This window comes from Nannospalax galili, unplaced genomic scaffold (genome assembly GCF_000622305.1).
Source record: "Nannospalax galili isolate Female #2095 unplaced genomic scaffold, S.galili_v1.0 scaffold310, whole genome shotgun sequence".
Classification (NCBI taxonomy): Eukaryota; Metazoa; Chordata; class Mammalia; order Rodentia; family Spalacidae; genus Nannospalax; species Nannospalax galili.
The window spans coordinates 1,666,366-1,677,631 of NW_008328488.1; positions in this window are offsets into that span (position 1 = coordinate 1,666,366).

Consider the following 11,266-nt stretch of genomic DNA (forward strand, 5'->3'; position numbering starts at 1 on the left):
AGAGAGGTCTGAGGGTAGGAGAGCAGGCTAGGAGAGTTAGCCGGTGGTGCAGGTCCAGGGAAGCAGAGAGAAGTGAGGGCGGTGCCAGGTCCAGAAGCAGTGCTCCTGGGTCCCAAGGAAGGCATTAAGTTGGTCTGGGTGAAAAGGATCAGGAAGCAGTATTGGTTCCCCTAGTTTCTGGGGCCCCAAGACTAGGAATGGCGCAGGGATCAGAATAGGAGTATAGAACAGCGAGGGGGGGGCATGGAAGGGTGAATGTGGCTTAGGGAGTCCCGGCGCGGAGAGCTGCGCTCTGTGATTTAAATTTTAATGTGATTTTTTTCGAAACAGGGTCTCCATGTAGCCACAGCTGGCCTGGAACCCACTGTGTAGACCAGACTGGCCTTGATCTCAGTGACCTGCCTGCTTCTGTCTCCCAAGTGCTGGGATTATAGGCATGTGCCACCATGCCCAGTTTTAATGTAATCTTATTCATAATTAGAACAGTATTCTTGACTGATTTTGATCCTTACATGATTATCTCCTCATGGCCACAGAAAGCTGAATAGCTATTTTCATACCAAGCTACATTTATAACAGCTAAAGAAACAAAGTAAAATTTCATAGTGTCTGATTATAGTCTAATTACAATATAAGGTGCATTGAAAAAGACAGAAAGGAGAAATTCCTATAACACCTCCCCAAACTCTGAGTAGCTCAGCATGTACTTCAACTTGGGGGAAGGAAAGGGAATTATGTCCATGCCTTGATTTGAAACCCAGAATCAATACTCCAGTATCAAATTGAGACTTAGGCAATCATTGGACAGACTTTAGTCTCTGCCTATATCATTGCCAATCTTAATGTGAGCACATGCCTCCTTTCTCAGAATGTGCAGATTGCTGTTGTGAGACTCAAGTATACACCAGCTTAGTATTAACATTGGTGGCCAACAGCCTGTCTCTACAATTTCCTTTCCATCCTTGGCTAGCAAACCTGTGACCAAACCATCTCATAGATGGAGCTCTAGAACTGCTTTGGACCAAGCAGAGAACTTTGCCCCAGTGACACAGATGCAGGTTTTGATCCACACCATCGTCATCATTTTGTAGTTGTTGGGATGTTCCTAAGTGTGTGAAGACTCTGAAAGCTGTGAGATTCAAGTGCAACCCAGCATAATAACATCAGCCTAGGTGTTCCAGGGACTGTCTTCATTAATGCTATTTCAATCTTGTGGAGTAAGGCCTCATTTACTAGAGATAAGAAAGGGGCATAAATGGATAATTTTGTCCTTAAACTTAGTACTGAATGGGTGAAAACTTACACTGGGAAGATCTCAAGTCTAGTCTATAAATAGAAGCTCTGTAACTTTTACTATACCAGGGGAAGACACAAGGATATAGTCTATATAGTAACTAATCCATCTAGCATCAATTTTGCCTCATTGTAAAGTCTTGGGTTACAAGTCCAACTCAACATTAGATATTGCACAGCACTATGGGCTTTCGTTTTACCTCAAGATTCTGCTTTCTTGATGGACTGTAGGCTCAGAGAGTGACAATGCCAGGTGGCATGAGTGGCATAGGCATAATATAGGAGCTTGGGCTGGCCCATCCTCAGAGATTATCACTAGAGCTAAGAAGGATCCCAGAATGTATAACCTGAAGTCTGATTTTGTATGAGTCACATGGGAGAGGACTCTGGTAACAAGGAGAACCTTGTTGATGGGGAACGCACAACACAATCTCTATTAGATACTCTAAACACATGCTATTGGGAAATTTCTCACAACCCATGTCTACATTAAAGCCAGAACAATTTCAAATAAAAATGTGGTCAAAGATGTTTCAGTGAGTTAAAGACATTTGTCACCACGTTTGAGAACCTGACCTCAGTCCCAGAGATTCACATGGTAGAGCTGCTTCGTTGAAAAGAAAAACTGAACAGAACAGCCTTTAGCTTGACTACCTCAGAAAAAAGACTCAAATCAATATCAGAGATGGAAAAGATAATAGAATTGAGATGTCTGGAACACAAAGGAACGTTACAAATGGACAAATTCTTGGATGCATTTATACCATTCCTCACCAAGACAGATTCATGAAGAAATGGAAAACGTGATGAGACTAATAAGTAATGAGGATGAATGTGTAACAATGTTTAAGTCAATGAAAAATTTTATGCCACATGGTTTCATTGCTGATTTCTACCCAACATTTAAGAAAGAACTTTTATCAATTGTATGAAGAACTATACAACAGTATCTTTGAATAAACAACTTGCAAAAATTCTTCAACACGCTAGTAGCAAAACAAATCCAATCGTGCCCCAGAGAGTATTCACTGTGATCAAATGGAATTCATCCCAGTGCTGCAAAGGTGGGTCAATGGATGCTAATAAGTGTGATGTGTTGGTTAGAATTTATATCATTATGAGAAAATGTTTGAAAGAAGAACAAGTGGGAAGAAATATTTCTTGTGCTGCTGGTATGAGGGCTAATTCCATTGCTGTTAGGTTCATGCACCAGAGCAGGATACTGTGGAAGTGAAATTGTAGCAGAGGAAGGAAGCTCACAACATGGAAGACAGGAAGAGACCTGGAATATACACAGAATGAGACTTTCTTAGTGACTTTATTTCTCTAGTTATAGCTTATCTTCTAATGTTGCTACAATCTCTCCAAAAAGCACCACTAGCTGGGGACCAAGGCTCAGAGCAAATGTCAATGGAGTTGTTTTTTTTTTCATACTCACACCGTAACATCCTGTCCTTTATCCCAAAGAATCATGTTAATTTCAGAATGTAAAATATATTTATTCTATATTCAAGAGTCCCCCAATGTCTTAAGAGTTCCAGTGTGGTTTAAAAGTCCAAGCAAAAAGTCTCCTAGAAAGAAAGAGCAAACCCAAATCAACAAAATCAGAGACGAAATGGGAAACATCAAAACAGACACCAAAAAAAAAAAATCTAGATCATTGTAAGAGAATACTTTAAAAATCTATACTCCATTAAATTTGAAAATCTAAAGGAAATAGATGAATTTCTAAATCATGGAAACCACCAAAGTAAAACCAAGAAGGCATCAACAGCCTAAACAGACCCATAACAAATAAGGAAATTGAAACAGTAATACAAAACCTCCCAAACAAACAAACAAACAAAAACCCAGGCACAGATGGATTCACAGCAGAATTCTACAAGACATTCAAAGAAGATCTAAAAGCAATACTGCTTAAAATATTTAAAAAACATAGAAACAGAGGGAGAACTCTGAAACTCCTTCTATGAAGCCAGCATCACTCTAACACCAAAACCAGGTAAAGATACAACAGAAAACTACAAACTCATATCCTTAATGATCATAGATGCAAAGATAGTCACCAAAATATTTACAAACTGCATACAGACACACATCATAAACATCATCCACCATGATCAAGTGGGCTTTATTCCAGAGATACAGGGATGTTTCAACATACATAAGTCAATAAACGTAACAAAACATATAAATGGACTTGAAGACAAAAACCACCTGATTATCTCAATAGATGCAGGAAAGGCCTTTGACAAATCCAACATGTATTCATGTTAAAAGTCCTAGAAGGAATTGGTCTGAAAGGTTCACACCTCATTATATTTTAAAGCTATATACAACAAAACAATAGCAAGCATTATTCCAAATGAAGAAAAACTGGGAGCATTACCATAAAAATCATGAATCAGACAGTGCTGTCCACTGTCTCCACTTCTTTTCAGTATAGTGCTTGAAACTCTTGCAAGAGCAATAAGACAAAAGAAGGAAATTAAAGGAGTACTAATTGGAAAAGAAGAAGTCAAATTATCTCTATTTTGCAATATTGTACATAAGAGATCTCAAAAAATTCCACTAGAAAACTGTTAGAAATTATTAATACTTGCAGTAAAGTGACAGGTTACAAAATCAACTTACAAAAATCAATAGCCTTTCTATATACCAATAACAAGCAATTAGAAAAAGCATTCAAGGAAATCCTCCCATTCAAATTGGTTCAAAAACATAAAATATTTAGGAATAAACCTAACCAAAGACATCAAAGATCTCTACAATGAAAATCTAAATAAAGAGATAGAGGAAGACACTAGGAGATGGAAATACCTACCATGCTGAATAATTGATAGAATCAATATTGTGAAAATGACCAACTTACAAAAAGGAATTGATGCATTCAATGCAATTCCAATTAAAATACCCATGACATTCATCACAAAGCTTGAAAAAAAATCATGCTAAAATTCATATAGAATCACAAACAACCCCAGATAATCAAAGCAATCTTGGGCAAAAAGAATAATGCTGGAGAGATCACCATACCAGATCTCAGGTTATGTTACAGAGCTATAGTCATAAAACTGCACATGGTACTGGCACAAAATAGAAATGTAAGTCAATGGAACACAATAGAAGAGCCCAAATGCTGGAGAAGATGTGGAGAAAGAGGAACATTCATTCACTGCTGGTGGGGATGTGAACTTTTGCAATCAGTGTGGAAAGCAGTGTGGAGAACCCTCAAAAAACTAAAATTGAACCTATCATATGATTCAGTGATACCACTCCTTGGCATATACCCAAAGGACTCATCCTACCATAGAGATATCTGCACACCCACGTTTGTTGCTGCTTTCTTCACAATAGCTAAGAAATGCAAACAACATAAATGTCCTTCAACTGACACATGGATAATGAAATGTGGTACATCTGTTCAATGGAGTTCTACTAGGCAGTAAGAAAAGATGAAATGATGAATTTTTCAGGTAAATGGATGGAACTAGAGAGTATTATACTAAGTGAAGTAACACAAACACAGAAAAGCAAGCAACATATGTTCTCCCTCATTTGCAGATTGTAGTGCCAGTCCTTTATATGTGAGTACATAAATTCTGATCTAACACTAGGAGTGAGAAAAATGGAAAGGATACAAGGAGGTAAATGAAAAGAAAGGAAACGAAGATAGGAACAGATTTTTCCACGTGCAAGGTGGGAGAAAGTGAGAGTATGTGGCAGAGAGGAGAGGAGGGAGGGACCTTCAAGGAACGATTTTGTGAGGGGAGGGAAACCAGGAGATGGGGATGGTGGGAGTCAGGTGTAATTGGGGGTGGTGGAGATAATGGTGGCTCTACAACTGGGGAAAGAGGAGGTATGCCAGAAAGGGGGAGAAAGAGTAGAGCTGAATGACTCTTAGGGGCCAGGAAACCAACAGGGAAATGTGATGCCTTTGAAACTCCAAATGCACAAATAGTGTCTGAACTTTACTGCATATGTATGCCTGTACACTGCTTGGCAAGGAACAGAGTGCCAGACAGAGGAGACCTCCCTTTGAGTGGTTGTTCAGGGTGGTCCAGGAGACTCCCAAAATAACACAGGATGTTGTCAAACCCCTTGGTTATCTCCCAGATTTAGTACATAAGGCCCTACTGAGGACATACTTCAGATACAGGACTTGAAGCAATGGAACAATAACTGACCTGGAACTCTTCTAACCGAAGTTTGGCTGTCATAAAGTTAGATGATGATATGCCAAGGGAGAAAAACAATCAATGGTCCAGCCCAGCCCTAAAGCCTAATAACATAATGACCAGCATGGCAAACTATCTCTATTGATGCAGTAGGTGCACTGTTATCTGGGGGTAATCAGTAGCTATCTATTCTATTTGGACTTACATCCCTCTCAATGAGAGGGAACTCATGGGTGGCACTGTAATCTCAGCCAAATATGTGTAGCAGGAGAGGACATAGGTCCTAGAGAAAACCCTAACTCTTTCATATCTCTAGACAAATGAAAAAGAATCTTACTATTTGTTAAATATCAATCCTCGTATTTATAGAGAAGCATACCATGCATCACTCATCAAAGAAGATTCTTTCTGCAACAGATAGAGGCTACTTCAGAACCCCATAACTGATCAGACACAGAATATACATCTGAGAGAGTCTCAGTAGTAGGTGGCACATCTACAGTTGAACCTCTACAACTAAGGCTCATGGAACATAGTGGAACAAGGGGTAGAAAGAAAACTAATGTATCCCTCAACTCTCACCAGGAAAGCTTCCTTATACAACAGAGGGAGATGGACACAGAAGGCCATAACTGGCCAAGTTTTAAAGAATAAGAGACTGTAGAGGATAGAAATCCTATATGGAACCTCATCCACCCACAGCTCAGGGACCATCGTGGAAGAGGGACCAGAAAGACTATAAGAGCCAGGGCTGGTTAATGAACACAGGGAAGCAGAGGTTTTCCGGCCACTGGAAGCTTGCTCATGTGAACTTGTGACAATGGTAACATCAAGTCCAGGACCCGTGCTTGCTCAATTAAACAAGAGCCCAAAGGAGAGGAAAGAAATGGGTGGTGGGCTGGCCCTAGACTGAGAACTATTGGAGACTGATTGTTACTGGGTGATGGAGAGTCTGCCTTACACACGATCTCTAGATGGACTGACTAGATTCCAGCAGACAAATTTACACCAAAGGACATCTGGGTACAAGTGCTTGACTGGATAAGATCATGTATAGTGGAATACATGAGGTCCGGTGGGGGGATGTGGGAACATGGATGGGGAAGGAGGTCTAAATTTGATTAAGAACTGTTGTGTGAATATATACAAGCTCAATAAAAAATAAAAAACAAACAAAGCAGCATGGTTTTGGTGGGTATTCAAATGGCAAGGGAGGAGAAAAGGAAATACAAGGAACAATGGGGGGTGAAGGAGCAGAAGAAACTCAAGAGAGGGTAAGGGATAATAGAAAACTGGTATTAAAAAATGGGGGTATTTAACCTGGGGAGGGAGGAGGGAGTTTAGACAGCGAGGGAGAGGGAGGAGAGAGATAAATAACACAGGTGGCATAAAAAAGCCAGAGAGAAATATATGAACTCAAAGTCCACTGAACAATACACATAGGACATATTTACTTGTGGGCATGTGTATGGCTGAAGCCAATGTAACAAGTAACATAGTGCCAGACAGGAGAAACCTCCATTCAAGTTGTTGGTTAGTGGAGTCCAAGAGACCACGAAAATTGCACAGACTATTGCCACAACTTTTAATTATCTCCCAGAAGTTGAAGGTGCAACCTAATGCTGAAGACAGGGTATACTTTGGACACGGGGCTGAGAGCCATGGATCTGGAACTGATCTTAAAGCCTCCTCTCTCTATACCAGTTGTCATGCTTTTGGAGAACTCTATGCAAGCGACTAATGAAGAAAATCCATCGGTGGTTAGACCACAGCTTTAAAGTCTAATAACCATAACAGTAACCAGTGCACCAAACTATATTTGTGCAGTACTGGCACTTTTTCATATATATTTATTGCATTTTGGTGCATTTAATACAGTAAAACTTAATCATATTTAGATTAGTGACACTTGGGGGAAAATAAACAGCTACATATTTGGACTTAAAACCTACTCAGTGCTAGGGAATGTGTATGACTGTAAACTTAGCCAAATACATATGACTGGAATGGTCATAGATCTTGTAGAAAGCTATGGGCGTGCGGGTTTCACGGAGCACCAGCTGCTGGGCGTGGCGCCAGTCTCCCACACGTCGCTGGAGTGCGGCAGGTCCCGCAGGCCGCATCTGCTGTTTGGGTCCCTGGCTCTCCGCCGCTGGCAGGTCCCTACTTCTCCGCATTGTTGAGGCTCTCTGCTACCAGGGCTGGCCCGGTCAGGTTCCGTCCCAATCCACCGTGCACTCTCTCTCTAAGTTCAGGACCCTTTGGACACCAGGTCACAAGGGGAGGTGTGAGAAACAGCGAAAGCTGGGTATCTGTGAGTCGTGGTTTACGAAGAGATAGCCCTCTCTGGGAAGGCTGGATCGTAGGCAGTAAGACACAGAACTCAGCTCAGTCAGTGGTACCGCTCCTTTATTCAGTGACTCAGCTCGGCTCCAAGTCCCAGTGATCCAGCTCCGATTAATTAGGGGGAAACCAGGATATTTATACTGTGGGGGCAGTGGCAAAAGCCTTAGTGGATAGGTACTTTGTGGGATGCCCTATTTACATGTAGAGGTGGGCTTCTGCCAGGCTGTCAGACTGCCTGAAAATCACACAGGAAAACCTGGCAGTTTCAGAGCCGGAGGCCATGTTTCTGTGACGGCTGCTTCAAAAGATGAGTCAGGAAGATGCCGGGAAGGCACCCTGCTGATAAAAGGAGTCTCTGCATGTGAAGCCAAGCCCATGGGCTATCCAGACATGGAGAGACTGCTACTTTACACAACAGGGGTCCCCAACAGAAAGCTCTAATGTTGTAGACAAACTTAATTTCTTACTATATGATAAATATGGATCCTTATATTGACAGATAATTTTGCTAGTCACCAGTCATCATAGAAGCTTGTTTTGCAACAGACAGAGACTGTAACAGAGTTCCACAACTGGTCACATATAGAAAAAGGTATCTGTGTGATGACCAACTCTAAATCACATGTCTACAATGGAATCTCTACTCCTAGGGCTCACAGAATGTAGTATGTTGGGGACCCCTGCTGTCTAAGGTAGCAGTCTCTCCATGTCCAGATAGCTGCAAACCGGCTCGGCGTTCTTATGCAGAGACTCCCTTTCTCAGTGGGGCGCCTTCCTACTCTCTTCCTGACTCACCTTTTGAAGTGCCCGTCACAGATACATGTCCTCTGGCACAGAAACTGCCAGGTCTTTCCTGTGTGATAATCAGGCACTGTCTGACAGCCTGACAGAAGCCCACCACCACATGTAAATGGGGCATCCTACAAAGCACCTATCAACTAAGGCTTTTGCTACTGCCTCCACACTGTAAAAATCCTGGTTTCCCCCTAATAAATTGGAGCTGCATCAGGAGCTGTCTGAAGCTGTATCACTGAATCCTGTGTCTCACTGCGCCCAGAACCAGCCTGTGATACAATCTCCCTGGAGGGGGCTGTCCCTTCGTAAACAACCACTCGTGAAGATCTTGCTTTCGCCGTTCTTGTACCTCCCCTCGTGACCCAGTGGCCAACGGATCGCGAAACATAGAGGGAGTGCCCAGTAGCTTGGAATGGAACCCGCCCGGGCAGCTGACAGCGGCCGGCAGAGCCGCCAGCTCCCGGTAGCTGCCGCGAGAGCCAAGGACCTGCACAGCAGGGACCCGAACAGCAACATGGTGCGCGCAACCCGCCACACCCCAGCGGCGCACGAGAGACTGGCGCCACGCCCAGCAGCTGGTGCTCCGAGATCCCCGCGCGCCCACAGTAGTAGAACAAAGGGTGGACAGAATGCTAATGTATCTCTCAACTCTCATCAGTGAAGCTTCCTTGTTCACAGAGTGTTCTCTGATCAACACAAAAGGCTACAACTGGCCAAAGTGTAAAGAAAAGTGACTACAGATTTTGGTCGTTGGACAGGACGCCTACATTAAACTTCACCTATCCAGGGCTAGGGGCCATTGCAGAAGTGGAAGAGGAAAGATTAAGAGACAGGGGAGAAGGTGCATGTCTATAAGGAAATGGAGATTTTCAGGTTCCCAAAACCTTGCTCATGTGAACTTAACAGCAATGGTGACTGTATTCTTCTTTAAAATTTTTTGTTAAGTATTTTTATTTATGTGTATGAGTGTATTACCTGCATGTATGTAAGTGTTCCTGTGTCATGTAATGCCCTTGGAGGTCAGACGAGGGTGTTGGATTCCCCTGGAACTGGAGTTACAGACGGTTATTAGCTGCCATGTGGGTGCTAGGAATTGAACCCAGGTCCTCTGCAAGAGCACAGTGCTCTTAACCTCTGAGCTATCTCTCCAGCCAGTGACTATATTTGTGACAGTGTGACAAGTCCCATACAACCTCAGTGATACAAAACCCAGGATAAAACTGGAGAAATGAGCAGGAAGTAACGGCAGCTGATCACCGCTGGGTAAGGGAGAGTCGATCTTCTTTAAGGGAATGATACTAGGCAGACTTAACAGGCTCCAGTGGATAAACTCATTTGGAGGGATATTGGGGTACACAGGCTTGGCTCGATAGGCCTTGACATGTATGACAAAATGCACCAACTCTCCATACAGTCTACGTGGCTGTGCAGGTAGGGAAAGGAGGCTAAATATGATTAAACTGTATTGTATGAAATCCACACAAATTCCATAAAAATATTTTTTTAAATGTTGAGAAATTTTTTTCAATATTGTGTGGCACTTTTCTCCAAAGAAAACATTCCATTAAATGAGGAATCTTGTTAAAACACAGAATGCTTTAAAAGGATGTGCGACATTTTATCCAGCAGGGAATCTGGTCCCAGAAATAAACAACAGGAAGACTTAGCAGGAAGTCCCTGAAACTGATCAGATTCAGTAGACCCTCTCCTTCCTCCAGCATATATATATATATATAGAGAGAGAGAGATAGATAGATAGATAGATAGATTTGATGAAAACATCAGCAACTTACCCAATATTTCAAATGTCTTAGATTTAGATAGATAGATAGATAGATAGATAGATAGATAGATAGATAGATAGATAGATAGATAGATAGATAGATAGATAGATAGATAGATAGATAGATAGATAGATAGATAGATAGATAGATAGATAGATAGATAGATAGATAGATAGATAGATAGATAGATAGATAGATAGATAGATAGATAGATATATGATTGCTAAGATTTATTCTCAGAGCAGCTGAGCTTACTGGAATGAACAGAGACCAGCCAAGCAGCCTGGAAGATGCTCAGATCAACTGTGCTGCTTGAAATAGAAATTCCAACCTTTTGAGTGACCTTCAGGTTGTACAGCAAGCTTTAGGTTTCCAGCTTCTGTGAGTTATCACCCATGATGGAGTGGGCTTTTGGTGATGCAACTGTCTTTGAATTATTTCTAGTGCTGTGAGTAACCCCTCACGGTTGTACTGTAATTGCAATAAAACTCATTGGTTTATTAAGTTGGGCTTTGATTGTATCTTTAATTTGATCTTGTTGCTTCCCTATATGGGATGAATAGATGTTTGTTCATGTCTTCCCCAGAAAAATGTCACACAACAAGCATTCAATCAACAAATTTGTTTGTCAAAAAATTAATGTAAAAATATATAGGCCACAGCTCAAGGAACTAGAGAAACAAGAAGGAAGCCAACATTAAAGTTAGTAGAAGAGAACAGTAGTAAGCTGACAGCAGAACACATGAAACGTGTTCAGATACAACAACAAAGACCCAGTCAAAGAGGTGCTTCTTTGAAAAGAGAAGCAAAATTGACAAAACCTTATCTAATCTACAAAAACAGAGACAGAACTCAAATTCATATCAGAGG